A 22,989-nucleotide genomic window follows, 5' to 3' on the forward strand; every position below is an offset into this window, starting at 1 on the left:
GTTCAGATCAAAGTAGAAGAGAGGGGTTACTACGTGTGAACATTGGCGAGCATAAGTCTGAATGGACAGCCATGAAATGTGGGAAGTCCCAGAAGACACAGTTCTCCCACTGTTCCTGTTCAATTTCTATATGGTTTTAATAGTGAAAATAATAAAAGAAACCAAACTTCTCATCACAGCTACGCAAATGGCACCCAGTTCTACCAAAGTCTATCACCCAGTGATTACAGTTCCACTGAATCCCTGAGCCAGTGTATTGATGAAAGTAACAGTTGGATGTGCCAAATCTTTCTTTAAATAAACAAAACAAAACAAAAAAAAAAACACAGTGATTATTGTATTTGACAAAAAAGATGAAATTCTCAAGGTAAAACCCAAATCTTGGGTAAACCCAGAACTCTAGGGACCCACCCCCCCCAAAAAAAAAAAACTTCAAGTCAGAGATATAGGTGAGAGATTTTGGATTTACAGTAGTCATGTCAAGTAATAAACTAAATCATAATACTATCATCTCAAACATATAGCAAGAAATAGATAATTTTATATCCCATTAGGATTTGATAAAAATGTTTCATCGGAACTGGACTAATAGAAACACCTTCCTTCCCAAAAAGACCATTAGACAGCCACGTCTGAAGAAACACAACGCTTTCAGCCAGTGCATTAACTGAGCATTTTGCTGCATTTACTGATTGCACTGTATCATTTTATTTCTATATTTTTTTCTTATTTCATTTTAAAATATATTTTTACATTTATATAAACCTTTTACAAATAAATTGCACTTTTTGTACTTTGAATTGTGCATGAATATGAATAATCTTGTCTACAAAATCATGTTCACTCACTTTCATTTTCTCCACTTTGTTATGAGAGGTCCATCAAAAAGGGCAGAGATTTTCTCCCATCCAGATCTCCTAATTTATCTTCACTCAGATCCAGTTCTGTCAGTAATAATGGACTTTTACCCAGAACTTTGGTCAGATAATCACACGCTTCCTGTGCAGCAGGACTTTTCAGAACCTTAAGGAAGTAGAAGACAATTTCAGATTGCATAATCTTGTTGTAATTCTATACCTTTCGCTGCTCCCATCATGTTTATGGGCGAAGTTAAACAAACATAGATAATTCCCACTAGTATGTTTCCATAGTTAGTTTATAAAGTCCTATTTGAAAAAGGACTAGTTTTCTAAAACTACACTTGAGTTTTAATTCTTATCACCCAAAGTCTGTGATTTCATGTACCAATTCGGACAGGACTAACATCACCGTGTTTATTACAGAGGTGGGTGTGTTTTCTAGATGGGATATGGTTTTTTGTGCATCACACATACGACCTATATAGTCCAGTGTCATAGCCAGGGACATCATTTTACATTACATTACATACTGTAATTTAAAATAATCAGAAACTAAGTGCATGTATGCACAAACAGCAGCACAAACATCAGAACTATAACTATAATTAATACATCAAGCACCTGCAGCACTTCTGTGTGAAGGAGAAAAAACAATAAAAAAAAGGAATAAATATACAGTCCTAAACAAAACATACACTCACCTAAAGGATTATTATGAACACCTGTTCAATTTCTCATTAATGCAATTATCTAATCAACCAATCACATGGCCAGTTGCTTCAATGCATTTAGGGGTGTGGTCCTGGTCAAAGACAAATCTCCTGAACTCCAAACGTGAATGTCAGAATGGGAAAGCAATTTTGAGCGTGGCATGGTTGTTGGTGCCAGACGGGCCGGACTGAGTATTTCACAATCTGCTCAGTTACTGGGATTTTCACGCACAACCATTTCTAGGGTTCACAAAGAATGGGTGTGAAAAGGGAAAAAAATCCAGTATGCGGCAGGTCCTGTGGGCGAAAAATGCCTTGTTGATGCTAGAGGTCAGAGGAGAATGGGGCCGACTGATTCAAGCTGATAGAAGAGCAACTTTTAGACTGAAATAACCAATCATTACAACCGAGGTATGCAGCAAAAAATTTGTGTGAAGCCACAACACGCACAACCTTGAGGCGGATGGGCTACAACAGCAGAAGACCCCAACGAGGTACCACTCATCTCCAACTGTCATACAGTATAAGCGTGCTGCAATTCAGCTTCCACACTCTGCACAAACACATGTGCACGTTTTAATATAGACATTATAGTCTACATTTAATATAGAGTGGCCCCCTCATTTTAAGACAGGCCCCCAAAATTTAATTCTGGCTATGCTACTGATATAGTCTAATGAAATATGCATTAATACATTTTGTCATTTATTATAAAATACATTTGTCTCTCCTTATTGATTTCTTCTTCTTCTTATTATTATTATTATTTTTTTTTTTTTTGTTGGATACCATCCACAGTGAAAAAGTGCAGATTGGAAGATTGGTGCACAAATGGCTCAGGTAGGCCATAAAACAAGAGGAGAAGATTTGAGTTATTACAATACAACATCAGCAATCACAGACATTTGCATTAGGACAGGATTAGATTTCTCAGTGGACCACTGTTACGTTTCATGGACTTTCTGTTTCCCTATTTTGGTCATTGTCCTGCTTCTTGTTTGGGTTAATTGATTAATCCCTCACCTGTTCTCAATTCCCCAGATTACCTCCCTTGTGTTAAAACCCTGTCTGTTTAGTTCCTCCTTGTCCGCGAATGTTACCTCTGATGATGTTCATTAAAAACTCCTCTTTTGATTTATATCCTCCTCGTGCGTCTGTTCTCCACGCCAGCATACACCAATTGCTATCGAATCGCGGACCTTAAAAGTAAGTGAATCCCAGCAGTCCAACTCCTATGCCTGGAGCATTTCCCTCTCCCGGAATGGCAATCCCAGCAGTCCGACTCCTATGCCTGGAGCAACTGGACCGTTCGCTGGAGGACATACCAGGGACTTTCTCGATCTGGCGTGTCTTACGGACTTCCCTGACCGCCGCTCGCCCTGTGCTTTCTACTATACCGGCCTGAGCGAGCGGTGTAAGGCACGCCCTCCCAGCGAATGGTCCCAGGGAGGATTTTCGCCACTTTCGTGGAGTGGGTGATGGTGAATAATGAATCCCAGTTCACCATCTGCCCCGCTGAAGAGGATATCTCCAGCCCCACTCCCGAAACCAAAGACCAGCCAGCCGCCATCCAGCTGCACAGAGCAAAACAACTAGCCTGAGCCCACCGCAGACGGAGAGCCTGAGCCCACTACGACGGAGCCGATCGTCGCCATGGAGCCTGAGCGTCTTGCAGTGTCTGACCAGGTGTGTGAGCCGGCCACATCGTCCGTCCCTGAGGGAGTTTTAGTGGAGATCAGGGGCTTGGAGGGAAGCCCCGCCCACACTCCTGCCACTGAGGGTGAGCTGCATTTGGTTTCTGTGAATTATGTAGAGGAATTAATGAACATTTTTCAAATGGACCTTATAGACTGGTTCAGTGAGGTTTTACCCAAGTCCCTGTTTCTCCGCTGGTTCATTCCAGCCCTGAATCTCCTGTTTCTCCGCTGGTTCCGTCCAGCCCTGATCCTCCTGTGTTCCCTCCCAACCTCCCTCTCCCGCCTCCTCCTAGACCTGTCAGTTCCTCTGCTCCTCTTCCGCCGGTTCAGTCCAGCCCTGAATCTCCTGTTTCTCGCTGGTTCAATCCAGCCCTGATCCTCCTGTGTTCCCCCCAGCCTCCCTCTCCCGCCTCCTCCCAGACCAGTCAGTTTCTCAACCTCAGTCAGCGCCATCAGGGCGCTCCGGTCAGCCTCGGGACTTCCAGGCTCAGCTCCGCGCCTTGGCGTAGGGATTCCCTGTCTCCGCCTCCAGCCTCCGAGCCCTGGACTCCAACCCGGGTCCTTCGACCCAGCGGCTCCGCCTTGGCTCTTAGCTCCCTCGTCTCCACCGTGGCCCGGCATCCCACCAGCTCCACCGGGTTCCCTCGTCCCTAAGGCTCAACCTTGGTCAGTCGTCGACCATCCGCTGCCTCGGGACTCCATTCCTCTGGCTTCGCCTCGTCACTCCATCCCTCCGGCTCTGTCAGGCTCCTCCTTCCCTCTGATTCCACCTCCTTCCTCAGTCACTCCGGCTCCGCAGCGGTCTTCTGGGGCCCCACCTCCGTCGCTTGAGCCTTCTGCTCTGCCTTGGCCCTCCAGATCCTCGGCTTCACCCTGGCTCTCCGTCTGCTTGGCTCCAACCTCGGCTCCTGATCTACAGGCGCAGTCTCCGTCAGTTGAACCCCTGGGTGTTGTCGGCTCCTCTTCCACCATGGCTCCTCCCGCTGTCAACTCCACCGTGTGTCATCTTGGCTGGTCTCTGGAGGACCATCTGGCTCCTCCTGCTCCGGGCTCCTCCCTGGCTCCTACCTCCAACTCCACCCTGGTTCCATGCTCCCTCTCCCTTGCCTACCCCCACCCTCCCTCCGCTGGAATTTCTCTTTTGGTGCGAGGACGCACCGTTCTGGGAGGGGGGAACTGTTACATTCATGGACTTTGTTTCCCTAATTTGGTCATGTCATGCTTCTTGTTTGGTTAATTGATTAATCCCCACCTGTTTCTCAATTCCCCAGATTACCTCCCTTGTGTTTAAAACCCTGTCTGTTTAGTTCCTCCTTGTCCGCGATTGTCTATGTTACCTCTGATGTTTTTGATGTTCATTAAACTCCTCTTTTAATTTATATCCTCCTCGTGTGTCTGTTCTCCATGCCAGCATACACCAATTGTAACAACCACTGAGTTTGCCAAAAAACAGTAGATGCTATGAAAAAAAATCAAACGTCCCCCTGTAAGACTAGTCGCGTTCGAAGATGGCTTAAAACAACCTCAAATAGGAGAGATGCTATGAAAACAAATTTCTCTTTAATGTGCCCATGAAAAATTTGTTTGGTCCAAATATGGCTTTAGTGTGAGATTCCTTTTGGTTTTTTTTTTTTTGTTGTTCCTAGAGTTTGGAATTGGTTTCTAAATCATTCAATCTAGGTTATAGTTTTTGACTATAACTCAATTTTCACAGAACACTGAATAATGGTTCATAGTTCAATTCAAGTGTTTCTCAGTTTTCAATTGTTTAAATAGAACATGGTATTACCAAAAAGTATTTTGTTGTTGTGAAAAGGAGGGGAAAACACCTCAATTTTATTCAGAGGCCCCAAACTGAGACAATGTAAAATTTGGGTGCAGTTGCTGATTTTTTATACAATCAAAAAGTAAGTTGACAATCTGGTAGCTTGTAATTAAATGTCCATGAGATCTTTACCTGATTGACTTCGATTTACAGCATTCATCCTGTAGTAAATCATTGAGCTCCTTCACTCCTGATTGTCCAGGATCATTTCCTGTGAGATCCAGTTCTATCAGGTGTGAAGGGTTTGATCTCAGAGCTGAAGCCAGAGCTTTATAACCTTCTTCAGTGATACTGCATTCTGAAAGTCTGTATATAAAAGAAGCTGTTAAGTATTGCATGTTCTACTCCAAATAAAATAAAGAACACAATGTTCAAGTCAATGTTTTAATAAAATATGATATATATTAATAAATAATATAGATACAGAACTGAAAACAAAGTTAGAAAAACTATTTACCATTCAAAATGTATGCTTATTTAATGGCATTTTAAAAACTGGCAAAATTGTCTCACAGACTCACAGATAAATACACCCATTGACCAATGCTTTAATTATAACATTTAACTAAATGAACTATTTGCCCAACATTGAAAACTATCATTATTCATTCACCCTCATGCTGTTTTCAAAATTGGACTTTCTTCAGAAAAACACAAAAATAAGATGTCAATTAAAGCCTCCAGTTTTCTTTTTTCTTTTTTTCAAATGAACATGATAAATGTAAATTAACATGTATTTTTCTTTTTTTCAAATGAACATGATAAATGTAAATTAACATGTAAAAAATAGGATTATCAAAATACACACTTCAGTTTTTCCAATTTGCACTGTGTTTTTTCCAACAGATGACAGATCTTCTCATTTCCTGAGTTTCCAAGTTTATTTCCAATCAAACCCAACCATATCAGAATTAAACGAATCTAAATCAAAACTCAAAACACAACAATCTTCAATCTTCAGGCACTACACTGCTGTTATTCAAACTGTTAAGAGAATAAACAGTTACAGTTTCAACTAAGTATTTACCAAGAGTTAGTTATTAGTTAAAAGTCAGCACTCTCTGGTAAACGATACAATAAACACATCCAGCAGCAAGTTCACAAGTATTAAAAGTTGTCATATTAATGATAAAACTCACATCAGTGTGTTGAGTTTACAGTGTTTATCCTGCAGTAGAGCAGCGATCTGATTCACTCGTGTGTCTCCTAGTTCATGTTCACTCAGATTCAGTTCTCTCAGGAGTAACGGGTTTTTACCCACAATTCCAGTCACATACTGACAGGCTTCATCTGCTGCAGGACCCAAAAACCTGCAGAAGAGAAGGATTCAGTTAAACTGAACTTAGTGTAATAAAAATAGCATCTGATTCTGATGGGAAACAGAGATAAATGGTTTATCTTGAATTTACTTTGATGCAAAAAAACTATATTATTGAAATAACATTTCTATTCATAATTCAACTGCATATCATTCATTTTGTATTATTTCATCATGTCTCACCTCAGTGTCTTCAGTTTACAGTTTGGATCCTGTAGTAAATCACTGAGCTCCTTCACTCCTGATTGTCCAGGATCATTTCCTGTGAGATCCAGCTCTATCAGGTGTGAAGGGTTTGATCTCAGAGCTGAAGCCAGAGCTTTATAACCTTCTTCAGTGATACTGCAGTCTGAAAGTCTACAGTAAAGAGTTTTGAAATAAATTGCATTTGATAAATTAATAATTGAACACATATGGGGTTTTAGAATGTAGTGGTGTCACATAACTGCCAGATTAAAATGTGCTTTCCGGCTAAGGCTGGTCCCACATATGGGGTTTTATAATGTATTTATGTCACATAACTGCCAGATTAAAATGTGCTTTCCGGCTAAGGCTGGCGGTGAGCCAGAGATGGACGCGTTCAGCCCATAGTCATATAATCACAACTATGCAGTGTTTTCAACCACGTAATGTTTGTTATGGGTTTTAGAACATTTAAATACAAATGTACTAACAAAACAATACATTTATAGTTTGTAAAATACACACCGATGTCTATAAACAGCAGCAATAAACAGATCAGATTCACATTGTGTAAATAACAAAAAAGTAAAGTTCACTCTGTTCTTCTCCCAGATCACCAGCCATTTACTTTCATGTATTTTGGGAGAAATTGATGAATTTTCAAGTTGTAAATTTGAGAGATACGATTCTATGAACTGGAGCACAAACTAACAAGCCAATCAACTAACAAGATCATTGTGAAGGTTTGTAAAAAAAAAAAAATACATTCACTACCAGAATATCAGATAGCTGATGACAAAGTTTGTGACCATTTTGAACAAAAGAGGCTAAATAAAATAAAATCAATACAGCTGTGATACAACGCTATTGTGTCTGTGGTGTCATGTGACACACATGATGTGTTGCCATGGAAATAAGGGGATACTTTCTAAAATAATTTGCATCCACTTTTTTCTTGTGAATCCAACCATGGGGGATTAAATACTGGCAGCTCAACCCTGATTTCTAAACAAGACATAGAGCCCCTTGGGGGAGAAATGCTGGGTTTGGCCACAACGTCCCTTCTGAATCATCTGGATGCCAGCGCGTGCAGGTTAACTGATAATGTGTGGAGCTCACTCACTCATTTAGCTGAAGTGATGGCCAAGAGAAAAGCTGTCTTCAATGAGAGCCACTTCAAATCACTGTGCTCCAAAGGTTCGAATGGAGGTATTGTAAGAGGCTTCAAGACAATGCTCAGGTCCCATGAGGGTAGGCGAATGATCTGAGGGGGGCGCAATCACTGCGCACCTCTAAGGTATTGAGAAACCAAGGCATGAGGTCCCAATGGCTGCCCATCTATTCGTACATGATATGCTGAAATAAAATAAAAATAGCTACATAAACTCTTAAGGTAGAAGCTGCCCGATTATCTTCCAGCAAAGATTGCAAAAAATGTAACACCAAGGGGACAGGACATATCTCTGGGACACTCTTTGCTCTCGACACCAGTCAGAAAAGAACTTTCACCTATAAGCATAAGCACTCCTGGTGGAAGGTGCTCTAGAATTCATTATAGTGTTCTGTACATCCTGATCATGAAACTCTCAAAAATGGTTCTGGCCCCTTCAGAGGCCAAACACAGAGCTGTAGGCGGTCTGGATTTTGGTGCCAAATCTGACCTCCCAACTGGTGGAGGAGATCCATCCTCCTGGGAAGGCTCCAGCTGCTAAGTTTAATGGTATCGGGGGAAAGACACATAGTAACTGATCTGGCCAGTTGAGGGCTACAGTATCTGGTCCCAGAGGACTCGATTCTTCTGCTAGTGAAAACCAGAGGGGCACTGGGTCGACGTTGCTGAGGCAAAGAGATCTACTTCTGCTCTGCCAAACTGCTGCCATATTATCCTAACCACCTCTGGGTTGAGACTCCACTCCCAAGACAGAGGTCTGTGTCCATGACAAGAAATCTGCCACCACATTTGTCACTTCTGGGATGTGCATGGCTCTGATACTCACAAACTGAGGGAAGGCCCAGGTTAACAGCTCCTGTGATACTTGAAGAAACTTGCTGGATTTCATGCCCCCTTGATGGTTGATGTGATAAATCACTGATGTATTGTCTGACCTGATCAGAACATGCCTGCCTTCCAGACTCAGTACAAAGTGCTTCATTGCCAGTAGCACTGCTTGTAGTTCCATGGTGTTTATATTTCCCCCCTTTGCCGGGAACCGCTCTGTGTCATCAGACTGCTCCACTACCTCCCGCCGAGAGGGAATCCTGCCCAGAGCAACTCCATTGGTCAGATATGACAGAGGGAATCCTGCCCAGAGCAACTCCATTGGTCAGATATGACCCCCTCCTCCATGGTTGTAGCGTGAGAAGGCATTGCTTTGTAACTTTGATCAACTTGTTCCTGACCCAATGGTATTACGATAGCTGCTGCTGTCAGTCTGAGAAAATACCTGAACGGTAGCCTAGTGCATATCCATGAGTGTGAGGAAATACCTGAACCTTGTCTGCATTTGAAACCGCTGGAGGAGCCACAGAATACTGTTTACCCACTGTTCTGATGGGAAAGCTATCATTAATTGTGAGTCCAAGGATAACACCTATGAACTTCAACGACTGAGTCGGAATTAACTGACTCTTGCCGAAATTCACAGCCACGCCTAGCCGGGCAATATGGGAGAGCAGCTGTGTGATTTCCTCCCTTGCCTGCTCCCGAGAGTGAGAGCAAAGCAGCCAGTCGTCCAGGTACAGAAGTATCTAAAGCCCTTTGACCTGTATTGGAGCCAACACTGCTGCCATACACCTGTTGAAGACTCGTGGGGATAGAGAAAGATCGAATGGAAGTACTCGGACTGATAGACTTGATCTTGAAATGCAAAGCGGAGAAATGGCCTGTGCTGTGGCACAATTGGAACATGGAAGTAAGCATCCTTTAACCCTCTGGAGTCGATCAACGTGAATACGCATTTGGTGGCATTTTCTCCTGATAACCCCGAAAAATAACTTAAATTACACTTTCGTTTGATCATACAGATAAGAGCAATACAGCAATCAAATCTGTACAGGGTCTACTTTTATTTGTATACACGCCATATCAACAACAACACTTTGTGCATTTATAAAATAAAGAAAACACACAGGATGCGCTGTGCAGCTTTAGTCTGCGGTGATCATCATTTAGAAAACGCGTCATTAAAATGAACTGTAACTCAGCAAATACTCAACAAAGAGACATGAGAGATGTATCTATAGAAAGCTTGACATGTCTTATCGAAAACAAATATTCTGTGATAAAGTTATCCATATGAAAACAACGCGATGTCCAGTCTTTCACGTCTCCCTTCATTATATCTAATATGACCACACCCCACGCGCTGAGCGCGCTTTTGATATTATTAAGAGAATGTGAAGCTCGTGGCTTGTAAATGGTCACATGACAGCAAACAAAGCAGTGAAACTGTTCTTCAAGTTTTTTTTACTGTCCAGTTGCGCTGAGAGGAATAATACCAGTACATAATTCAACCCAAGAAGACGTGCTGAGAGGAATAAGATTTGGATTACCACAGAAAAAAATAATGGACTGGCTTGATCAAGCAGAGATCATAAACATGAGTAAGTCTTTGTATTATCATTATTGTTATTATTATTATTATTATTATTATTATTATTATTATTAATCTACTTGTATTAGTTTTCACATAACTTCTACACATTTTACTAGTGAATTATACTATTTCTGAATTATAACTCCTGACTAAATGTACAGTCGTGGCCAAAAGTTTTGAGAATTACATAAATATTGGAAATTGGAAAAAGTTGCTGCTTTAGTTTTTTATAAATAGCAATTTGCATATACTCCAGAATGTTACGAAGAGTGATCAGATGAATTGCATAGTCCTTCTTTGCCATGAAAATTAACTTAATCCCAAAAAAACCTTTCCACTGCATTTCATTGCTGTCATTAAAGGGACCTGCTGAGATCATTTCAGTAATCATCTTGTTAACTCAGGTGAGAATGTTGACGAACACAAGGCTGGAGATCATTATGTCAGGCTGGTTGGGTTAGAATGGCAGACTTGACATGTTAAAAGGAGGGTGATGATTGAAATCATTGTTCTTCCATCGTTAACCACGGTGACCTGCAAAGAAACACGTGCAGCCATCATTGCGTTGCATAAAAAATGGCTTCACAGGCAAGGATATTGTGGCTACTAAGATTGCACCTAAATCAACAATTTATAGGTTCATCAAGAACTTCAAGGAAAGAGGTTTAATTCTTGTAAAGAAGGCTTCAGGGCGTCCAAGAAAGTCCAGCAAGCACCAAGATCGTCTCCTAAAGAGGATTCAGCTGCGGGATCGGAGTGCCACCAGTGCAGAGCTTGCTCAGGAATGGCAGCAGGCAGGTGTGAGCGCATCTGCACGCACAGTGAGGCGAAGACTTTTGGAAGATGGCCTGGTGTCAAGAAGGGCAGCAAAGAAGCCACTTCTCTCCAAAAAAAACATCAGGGACAGACTGATCTTCAGCAGAAAGTATAGTGAATGGACTGCTGAGGACTGGGGCAAAGTCATATTCTCCGATGAAGCCCCTTTCCGATTGTTTGGGGCCATCTGGAAAAAGGCTTGTCCGGAGAAGAAAAGGTGAGCGCTACCATCAGTCCTGTGTCATGCCAACAGTAAGGCATCCTGACACCATTCATGTGTGGGGTTGCTTCTCATCCAAGGGAGTGGGCTCACTCACAATTCTCCCCAAAACACAGCCATGAATAAAGAATGGTACCAAAACACCCTCCAACACCAACTTCTTCCAACAACCCAACAACAGTTTGGTGAAGAACAATGCATTTTCCAGCACGATGGAGCACCGTGCCATAAGGCAAAAGTGATATCTAAGTGGCTTGGGGACCAGAATGTTGAAATTTTGGGTCCATGGCCTGGAAAACTCCCCAGATCTTAATCCATTGAGAACTTGTGGTCAAATCCTCAAGAGGCGGGTGGACAAACAAAAAACCCACTAATTCTGACAAACTCCAAGAAGTTATTATGAAAGAATGGGTTGCTATAAGTCATGATTTGGCCCAGAAGTTGATTGAGAGCTTGCCCAGTTGAATTGCAGAGGTCCTGAAAAAGAAGGGCCAACACTGCAAATACTGACTCTTTGCATAAATGTCATGTAATTGTCGATAAAAGCCTTTGAAACGTATGAAGTGCTTGTAATTATATTTCAGTACATCACAGAAACAACTGAAACAAAGATCTAAAATCAGTTTAGCAGCAAACTTTTTGAAAACTAATATTTATGTTTTTTACCCAAAATACATAGTTGCATTTGCTAAAGCAGTAATATTGTGAAACATTTTTACTATTTAATATAACTGCTTTCTATATGAATATATTTTAAAATGTTATTTATTCCCATGATCAAAGCTACATTTTCAGCATCATAGCTCCAGTCTTACTCCAAGTGTAACAATATACACTATACCATTCAAATGCTTCAGTAAGTCAGTATATATAGAAATTAAAACTTATGTAGCACATGCTGTTCTTTCAATTCATCAAAAAATGAATAAATTAATCTTAGCTCTTTTCAACATTAATGATAATAATAATAAATGTCTTTTTGAGTAGAAAATCAGAATATTAGAAGGATTTCTGAAGGATTGTGTGACTGGAGTAATGATGCTAAAAATTCAGCTTAGAAAGTCAGCTCTGATTGTTCCTAATAAACTGTTTAACTGCACTCGCAAGTGAAACTCAAGTTATTTTGTGGGATAATTAAATATATTCTAAATAAATTACAAACATAAACTATGTACATTTATTTTGTCCTCACATTCTTTCTTGTAACTCTTCTCTCACATACCTAACATCATTTTGAAGCAAAAATTCTAGGCTACAAGCTCCAGGTTTGACAGTCTTGTGAACAAATGTTCTGTATGTGTTTTATGATGACCTTATTTCAGTGACTTAAAATTTGTAGTTTTTCACTGACCACACATAAATGTTGTTTTCTCAAAAACACAATCATGTAAATACATGCTATTTACATATTACTTTAGCCCAGTTTGTACTGAATACAGTGTTTTCAGACTTTGGCCATGTATATGTTTATAAGTAACTGAAAAAAGCCACAAAAGTCAAAACTTCTTCAGGCCCCCAAACCCCCTTAGACCTCAGAGGGTTAAGTCTATTGTGGTGAACCAGTGCTGTTGCCTGACTGCGTGGAGAACATCGGTCATGCACAACATTCGCAATGGAAAGCATCTTCATAAACTGGTTGAGGGAGCAAAAGGTTGAGTATAGGCCGTAATCCGCCATCTGTTTTTGGAATTATGAAGTATATTGAGTAGAACCCACCGAGCTATTCTGACCACATTATCGGTTCGATGGCATCCTTCTCTAGGAGTTGTTTTATTTCTTGCTTTAAGGAATTTGCTTTGTTGGGGTCTGAAACTGTGGTCATCTTGACCCCCTTGAAAGAGGCAGGCTGCCGTCAGAACTGCATCTTCTACCCTTGAGTTAAAGTTGCTGCCACCCATGGGTCTAAAGTTGTTGTTTCCCAGTAACTGAGCTGCTGATGAGAAAAACTGGCGACTGCAGATTTTCAGGTCCTGTGTCCCTGGCCCTTAGCATTCCTGGGGGAATGCTGGGCTGGCGTTCTGCCCTTTGGGGCCTGAAATGATTGCTGTCCCTGACCCCGGAGTAGCTGAACAGATCGCTCTACTCTAAGAGGCCACTCCAAATGCTGAGGCTGGCTCCTACGAATATCAGCTGGGCCTGTTGAAAACTGAGAATGCTGCAATTCATGACCCCTAAGGGGCTGTCTGTACTGTAAGCAAGATGGTAGAACTCTCCTCAGGTCTGCAAACTGCTGTCTGGTCTGATTCGCCTGGACACTGCGCTCTAGTGTCTGTCGTACAGCTGGGCCGAAGAGCTGTCCGGAGACTACCGGAAGATCCCTCATCATTTACCTACAGGCCTCAGACAGGGATGATTGTGCATGCCAGACCTGTCAGCATGCCTGTGTGAGTGTTGACATAAGCCTACCCAACTCTCTTTTTGTAACATAGCATCACTTAAGTCCTGGTTTGTAGTATTGCTCCCAGGAGAGGGAAGAGACTGGGACAATGCCAACATAAGATGGGAGAGAGAATTGCCAATGTGACCCATACATACTGCAGTGTTATATGCCTGTATAAGCAGATCATCTGAAATCCATTGAGGCCGAGAGCAATGGACATAAGGCCCCAAAACCTCTTCTGGAGAGAGAACAAACGAGGCAATAATTAGATCAACCTTAGGCATCTGACCCAGTCCAAAAGTGCCTGCATCTTGCATCGCAGCCAAAGCTCTGCTTGAACTAGTGTGGTGTGTAAGTGATTTTGGGTTAGCCCAAGACTTCTGTTACTTCTCAATAAAATCTTTTGATGGTGGAATGGTAAGATGAGATGGTTGAGCCGAACCTTTTAAAAAAGCACTAGTAGAGCCTCCTACTGCCTTTGCTGTATCAAGACCTAGGCGAGCAAATGCAGCTCGAAGAGCCCATTTCACCACTTCCTGCTCTGACTGCAGACCCTTCCACAGATCCCTGATCAATATCCTGGGATTCCTCACAAGAGACTTGGGACTGAGTCTCTGATTGTAAGAAGCAGTCACAGACATGACATCCTCCTCAGAAATGGTTGACTTCAAAGTTAAAGCTTCAACTGAAGAAACTCGTTTCTCAGACATTTGCAAATTCTCATAAGCAAAGGCTTAATCTGAGCAAACCCAGCAGTCAAAACATCCACTTTCTTAGCTAAGGAATCCCCCTTAGAACATTTACCAGCCGAAGCACACGTTGCATCAGCATGTTTAAGTTTAGCTGCCGATTTACATGGTGGTGATGGTGTTGGTAGAGCCTCACCCAAGGGTCCTTCCACCAAAGCTATCCTTGAAGTCTTTCTTTCCGGAGACATAACTCTGCAGACCATGTAGGCATCCTCTGTGAGGCCTTGTTTCAGGTGTTCCAAGCCTAAACAGGAAGGGCAGCAGTCGTGCCCATCATCCTGCTGCAGAGTTGCCCTGCACAATTTGCATGCATGAGATACTTTCTCCATCCTAGCTTGGTTAAATTCCTGTAAGCCCAATGAAAACTCTTGACTAACACAATATTCAGTAGTGCCTTTTTACCGGACTATTTTCAGATATATATAGGGAGGGGCTGGTAAAGTGGTGGTAAAGTTTACTGGTTATTACTGTTTACTGTAACTGTTTAGCTAATTTTGCTATTTAGTTTTTTATGAGCAACATATATATCTCTACTTTTTGGCTGATTTGCGGTATACTATATATATATATATATATATACATATATATATGTATATATGTATATATGTATATATGTATATATATATATGTATATATGTATATATATATATGTATATGTATATATATATATATATATATAATATATATATATATATATATACACCTATATATCAATATTTTGTATTTGTACAGCCACAAATTATATTAAATATTTCAAGAGGGGTTACCGTGTTTAGGGTTAGGAGTTGGTTAGGAAAATAATTAAGTGTATGTAATCTTAAAACAAAAAAATAATCCTTTTAAAGCAGAAGTTAGTTACTAAACTAAAAATGAAAATAATAAAAAGCACAGACTGATTGAGTAAAAAGGCTATTTTGATGACTTTACCTCATTACGCTTGACAGTTAGTGCTATCATACAAATATGCTAAAATTCTACATATTTCACATTTATTGTGCAACCACAAATATTTCAGCAAAATGAATCTTTTAGTCAGAGTTATTGCGCTCCTTTTTCATTGAGCTCTGTCTGTTTTGGCGTGCATGCACGTGGCGGTGCTCGTTCTAAATGAAGTCTGTGGAGTTTAAGTGGAAAAAAACGCAAAGCAAAAGCTCATGCACTTCTGACAGCAAACTGGAAATATTTCCATGACTTTTTTAACATTTACAAATGGAGAATATACCTGTGAAATATAAGTTATGCATTAAGGAAAACAGCAATCTCAAACACATTAAACAGCACGTCTCTGTCAGCCTCACAGACAGCCTTTCTGTCCACTCTGTACTTAAACTATAAGGTATACGCTACAAGGAGAGAAATAAAATGCAGAAATCATTTAAACATAAAAAAAAAAACACAACAAAAAAAAACACTCTGATTGGTTGAACTCTTCATCTTTTTCTTTTTTCTTGTTTTGAATACTGCGCATGCACAGAGGCATCACTAGATTTTTGGGTAGTTTAAAGTGACAAATCATACCAGCGTACTTTGAGGTCAAAATGTGTAGCCACTACGCAAAATGCATACAGATTGGTAGGTCTGCACCACACAATGCCGGGAAAACGAAAACGAATCCCGAGCATCAATGTACCAAACTCAACACACTGTATTCTGATGAATTCAAATGAATTCAATGCAGCCTCTGGTGGACACACAGCCACGAAACACCAACAGCTAATCTGTTGCGAAGCTGAAAAATGGATTCCAAGTGTCGTCCTTTAATATTCTCCAACCTGTAAAACATGCACGCGAGAAGATTACAGGGACAGTCTGCAGGAAGTCACTGGGTTAAATGGGGAGGACCCTGAGTCATCCTGGTCATGAGGGATTTTGTTTGTATTAGACTCGACCTGTGAATTATCGATGAAGGTAACATTCAGTGTGAAGCACAGTAAGAACAAAATAGAAGTACCAAATTCAAACTACGTTTTCGCATATGGGTTGGTGCTGAGACGCACTCTGCACTGGTCACATAATCACAACTATGCAGTGTTTTTAAACACATAATGTTTATTTTAGGTTTCAGACATTTAAATACACATAAGTACTAGTAAAACAATACATTTAGAGTTAGTAAAATACACAAGGATGTTTATGGAAGCAGCAATAACAATCCATTCAAATATAATTTGCTGATGTGTTTTATTAATATCAGATACACATAGTATAAGTAACTAAAAAGTTCACTTAATTCCTCTATTTATTTTATTTTTAGTATTCTAGAAAACTGATAAATTTATGTGATGTAAATCCGACTGACAGGACTCTCTGAACTGCAGCGCGAACAAACATGGAGGTGCCGGTATTTGTAAATCAGAATATAAGATAGTTGATGACATGGTAAGCAAGTTAGTGAATATTTTGAATTATAAAGAAAAAAACTAAATAAAAAGCAATAGAGATCGACCGATATGGGTTTTTCTATAGCCGATTGCCGATGTTTAGAGGTCAGGGTCATCCGATGGCCGATATGTGCTGCCGATTTTTAGGGTCGATATCTTGAAGTTTTCCCCTTCATTTGCATGCTAAAATGTCACACTAATAATAAGTGGAATGCACAACATTTCTAAACTTATCATCATTTATTGAGCACTGACTTGAACCATCTCTCGAATCTTAATTTTGTGCACTGCAATCAATAAAAAAATAAAAAAAAATATCCAAAGTTAACCAAACAAATCAATAAACTGACCAAGTATTAAATATATATAAAACAGGTAATATATTATATATATATAAAGTCAATCATTTACATAAAATTTTCAAGTTTGTTGGAACATAAATGTAAACTTAAATATACATTTAAATAAAATAAATACAATTTTATAAATAAAAATCAATTAAACTGAAAAACTATACTAAAATAAAGTACAGTCAACCAAACATATAAAAGGTTACACTGGTCAGTTTAAATAGACCGTAGTATAGGCTATTGCTCCACTCTGCTGTTATGCCAAGGACGTTTTTGCTCATATGAAGAGGATGATCTTTTTCCGTCTAATTTACATTAAAAAAAATAAAAAATATTATAGTTAAACATTCAGATACATTGCGAATATGGAAACAATTGGATATGTAAAGAACGAGACATGAGCAATTACCTCCAAATACATCTAGCCAAACCCGCGCTCACTCGTCCTCGTCTGCACGCACGCATGCACAGTCACGATCTAATGCACTGTAAATGGCGGATTTTTTAAAACAAATAGGCTGACCCGGAACGCAAAAATAAAAAATCGAACATTTTGCAGAACAGGATCTAATAAAGTACTGGTCATAATACTCGCATAAAATGTTTAATGTGAAAAAAAGCGGTTCACTGACTGCTCAGCACAGCCACAAGCGCCACAGTTACGTTTGGGATAATTTTATTTTTTAATACTATACTGCCATTTGAAAACATTGCAACTGCGTTTTAAAATACAACAACGAACACCACGAAAACCATTTAAAGAGGCGCATTCAGCGGTCTCCTTGACGGGAAACAGTCAACAAAGTAAAATGATCTCAAAAGTACAGTGTAACCGCTTCATTTTAACAAATGATCATAATCACATCTATTCATTTTACAGTCCTGCTACAACCATTTTATTCAGACTAAAACCCCATTAATTCGGGTGAGAAAGCTTTTTTTATTTTTTGAGTGGCTTTTGCACATAATAATAATACCGCTGCAGACGCATTTTGCAGCATTAAGGTTATTTATTGATGAATCATGGAAATGATCAAATATTGACATCCCTAAATGCAAATGAGTTGGATGGAAACCTGGCTATTGTCTGCATCAAACCATGCTTCCGAACAAATGTCATTCACCATTCTGGACTGCTCCAGGAGCGCTGTCTCTCCGAGCACGGTGCTGTCTGTGAGCGGGGCGGAGAGTAACGTAGCCCTCGATCATGCTGCAGTGTTTGTGAGAGCTGCCACCTTCTCCACCCCCAGAGTGAAATTCTCTGACTACCTTTATCTCCCAGGACTGTTGTTGAATCTTCCAAAAGTTTTGACTTGGGGTCCTTCACATGCAGCAGCAGCACTTTCCACTGCACCAATAACACGGGGGCTGCCCACGACGTGCTTGAATTTAAATCGGCGCTACTAAACACGGATATCGGCCGATGCCGATATATTAAAAAATGACAAAAAAAAAAAACATTCCAAAAAAAAAACTCACCCCAAAAAAACCAACAACATTCTAAAATAAAGAATACCCCCAAAAAAACACACAATGGGTCAGCGTCGTTATGGAAACCATAAAGGGAAATGTTCTAAAATAATGGTCGCCTAAAAAAAAAACTCACTCTGGGGGAACAGTGAGAATATTTTCAACTCACCAGTGAAGGGGTCAATGGCAAAAGTCACACTAAAATAAAATCACAAAAAACTGTAAAAAATACTATTTACACGTATGTACACTATTTCTAAGAAATATTTTGAATATTGAGAGTAAAAAATACCCCCCCCCCCTCATATTTTACACAAGCGGCAACCTCCCGCTCTCTCATGAAGCCACCAAGGAAGTGACTAAAACTGCAATTAATTGACTGGCCGCTACAGGCTGACTCCAAAAGGGAGTCAATCCCATAGAGTCCCCATTTTTTTATTTGAGTGGACAAAAATAAAAGTAGACATTTACGATAAAAACAAATGTGACTGTGCCAGGGCCTCTGTCCTGTGTATGACTTGCAAGTTGTTGCTACTGATACAAGATAAAAACAAATGTGACTGTGCCAGGGCCTCTGTCCTCTTGAGAGGGTTAACTTTAAACAAACAAACAAACAAAAGTTATTATTAAAATGAAATGTTCATTCATTTAACTCACCTGAGTTTCTCGAGTGTGCAGTTTGAATTTTCCAATCCGTTCTGGAGTTTCTTCATTCCTGAATCCTGCAGATTATTGTTGCTCATGTCAAGCTCTTTCAGACTGGAGTTTGATCTCAGGACTGTAGCAACAGCTGAACAGCTTTCCTCTGTTAGACCACACTTGCACAGACTAAAATGATAAAAATGAGAGAATTTACAAACACAAGGTGCTTGTTTTCACTATTAAGTGATTCCTGAGGACTGTGTTTAGGTCACCTGATTTCATTAAAGTTTAACATAGATTAACTGTGCAATAAAAAAAAACACATTAAAAATACTCACATCAATGTGTTAAGTTTACAGTGTTTATCCTGCAGTAGATCAGCGATCTGATTCACTTGTGTGTCTCCTAGTTTACGTTCACTCAGATTCAGTTCTCTCAGCAGTAATGGGTTTTTACCCACAATTCCTGTCACATACTGACAGGCTTCATCTGCAAACAGGACCCAAAAACCTGCAAAGAGAAGATGAAATAAGATACAATTAAATTGCCAAATAAACTTGATGAAAAACAACATCCAAATTTGATGGACAGAAGTGTGAATTAGTTTATCTTTAATTTACTTTGATACAGCAGGTTCGTATTGGTGAAATATTTCTATAAATAATTCACCTGTATTTAATTTATTTTGTATTACTTCATCACATCTCACCTCAGTGTCTTCAGTTGACAGTTTGTATCCTGCAGTAAATCATTGAGCTGCTCCACTCCTGATTGTCCAGGATCATTTCCTGTGAGATCCAGCTCTTTCAGGTGTGAAAGGTTTGATCTCAGAGCTAAAGCTAGAGCTTTATAACCTTCTTCAGTTATACTGCAGTCTGAAAGTCTGATTAACAACAATGATAATCAACTGATTAAGCAGCTATAGTAGAATTTACCTTAACAATATTAATCCCTAAAGTGACCTATAATGAATTGCAAAGTGAAAACTTATAGCCAAATACATGGGTAAACAAAAGGCTGTTTAAAATGTCAACTCACCTGAGAATCTCCAGTGATCTTACAGTCACTCACAATAGCTATGCTTACATCCAAATGTATGAATTAAACTTATGCGCAAAATCGGAATATCACATTAAACTTTTGCAAATAAAGTACTGTTTCCATCCAGTGACTTGAAAGAGAACAAAATTGTTACTTCCTCATTAACTTTCACTAAATACCACATAGAAAAAATTACATTTGCTGCAGTAGAAGTCACTGTATATAAAAAAATTGTATACAATAAATAGGGTTGGGTACCGTAACCCTATGTAACCGGTATGCACCGAACCGAATAAGAACGCAGATTTCAGTGCCTAATTTCGGTGCCTCTTAAATGCCTGAGCGATCAGTTGAAATATTTGTCCTGGTTCTCCAAAATGTACACAAGAAGCATGAGCATCGGCGTTGCTAGGCTTTTAGCGGGGTTATAGCAGGCAGACCGTGGCGGAGCAGCGCGAGTGGACTCAAACACAGTCCCCTTAAATTTCATATGAAAATGGCGGCTGATCGGTCTCCTCCCCGTCTTTCAGCATGCTCTTCAATTGGCAGACCGTGGCGGAGCAGCGCGAGTGGACTCAAACAGAAGCAAAGGACAAAAGGTGCTTATCAATAGATTGTTAGAATATCTGTATCTGTGCTGTTCTTTGTCATAAAATACAGTTTACAAAAGGTAACCTGGGAGCAATCGGTTTCCCCATCTACTGTAAAGTTTTCGCTGCGTTCACCGCTCATCACACCACAGCTGTTTCCTCCAGCGAAAATCTACTCCTTAAACACATATGAATGCATACTTTAATTACACGTATTTAAATATACTTAATTTAATTATACTAACTTTATACTTACAATGCTGTGCAAAAGTCTTAGGCATGTTAGTATTTTCACCCCAAAGAATGGTGTTCTGCCAGTTATTTATATCTTTTGCTGTAGTGTCAGTAGAACAGATCAGTTTACATTTCCAAACATTAATTTTGCCATTAATTTTAATAATAATCTAGTGAGATTTTTGAATGCACAAGCAGTGTGACAACACAGAGATCTGATCTCAGCATCATCCAATCTGTCTGTGATTACATGAAAAAACAGATGAAACTGAGACAAACTAAATCCAGAAGTACTGTGGTCGAATCTCCAAGATGCCAAAACAAACCTTCCTGCAAAGCTACCTGAAAAACAATGTGCAAGTGTACCTGAACAAAAAGCTGTTTTTAATGCAAAGGTTGGTCACACCAAATATTGATTTGATTTAGTTAATAGAAGTTAATTAATAAATTAAGTACATTTATGACAATATTTTTGAAAGCATTCTTAATTTACAGCATATTTACACAAGTGCCTAAAAGTTCTCACAGTACTGTAGCTTTGGAGGCAGGTTTCTTAAAATGTCTTGGAAGACATTGCTACAGTTTTCTGGATTTAGTGTGTCTCAGTTTCTTCATGTAATCACAGACAGATTCGATGCTGGTGAGATCAGATCTCCATGTTTACAAAAGTAATGCATTACAGTATGGAGAAACGCGTTACAAAAGTAATGCATTACAGAAACGTATTACTTTTTGCTGTAACGCAGTAAAGCATTACTAATCAATTTTCAGTAATATTTTACTCTGTACATGTTCAGTAACGCTTGCGTTACAATACACTTTTAGCCCAAATGTAATTGTTTCAAAAAAAAAAAAAAAAAGAAAAAAAAAAAACGCAAGACATGAATGAATCAAAAATTAAGCAAATTAATTCTATTTCCTGTTCGTGGTCAGTCAATAGCTGTGTTTTGTTTTGCATTTAAATAATTTTTTCTTTCTGCGTTTTATTTCTCTCCTAGTAGCCTATAATCTATAACATAAATTCAAGCTTTTAAAACCTATAAAAATAAGCCTTCATGTGAGGCTGACAGAGACACGCTGTTTAATGTGTTTGAGATATGCTGTTTTCATTATTGCATAACTTACATTGCACAGGTATTTTCTCCATCTGTAAATATTAAAAAAAACAATGGAAATATTTCCATTTTGCTGTCAGAAGTGCATGAGTTTCTGCTTTAGCGATTCTCCACTAATCTCCACAGAACGAGCACCGCCATGCGCATGCATGCCAAACAGACAGAGCTCAATGAAATAGGAGTGCAATAACGCTAATGTATACATTTTGCTGAAATACTTATAGTTGGACAATAAATGTGACATAAGTAGATTTTTAAACCTATAAGTAAGTGTATTTGTATGATAGCACTATCTGTAAAGTGTAATGGGGTAAACAAAATAGCCTTTTTACTCAGTCTCTGCTCTTTAATAATTTTCATTTTTAACTATAACTTTTGCTTTATATATAGTTAACCCAAATACCAAGATATAGGCTACCATATACTGCAAATCAGACAAAAAATACAGAGATATGAATTTTTGCTCATATCGCCCAACCCCTTTTTTTTTAAATAGCATAAAAAAATTAAAGTGTACTGCAGTTTTTCTCTTTTTTTAAATAGCATAAAAACAACTAAATAGCAAAAATAAATAAATAAACAGGTACGGTAAACTGTAAACCGTAAACTGTTTTTACTCCAAACACAGAACTGTGCTTTACAAATGACATTGTTACAACTTTATAAAGATTGACCATACATTCATTCACAGAACTGATTAAAGACGGTGACAGACAGCACTCATTTTAACTAAATATCAGAGTGATTGACAGAGATACAGTAGAACATTATTATGTGTGGTTTTGTTTTAAATAATGACCCAGATGGTGAAA

General features: G+C 39.3%; 1 pseudogene; it reads right to left on the reverse strand.

Annotated features, from left to right (window-relative positions):
- LOC109047496 overlaps positions 1-22,989 on the reverse strand; it is a 46,409-nt pseudogene that overhangs the window by 13,718 nt on the left and 9,702 nt on the right.

Source organism: Cyprinus carpio, unplaced genomic scaffold (assembly GCF_018340385.1).
Source record: "Cyprinus carpio isolate SPL01 unplaced genomic scaffold, ASM1834038v1 S000006809, whole genome shotgun sequence".
Lineage (NCBI taxonomy): Eukaryota > Metazoa > Chordata > Actinopteri > Cypriniformes > Cyprinidae > Cyprinus > Cyprinus carpio.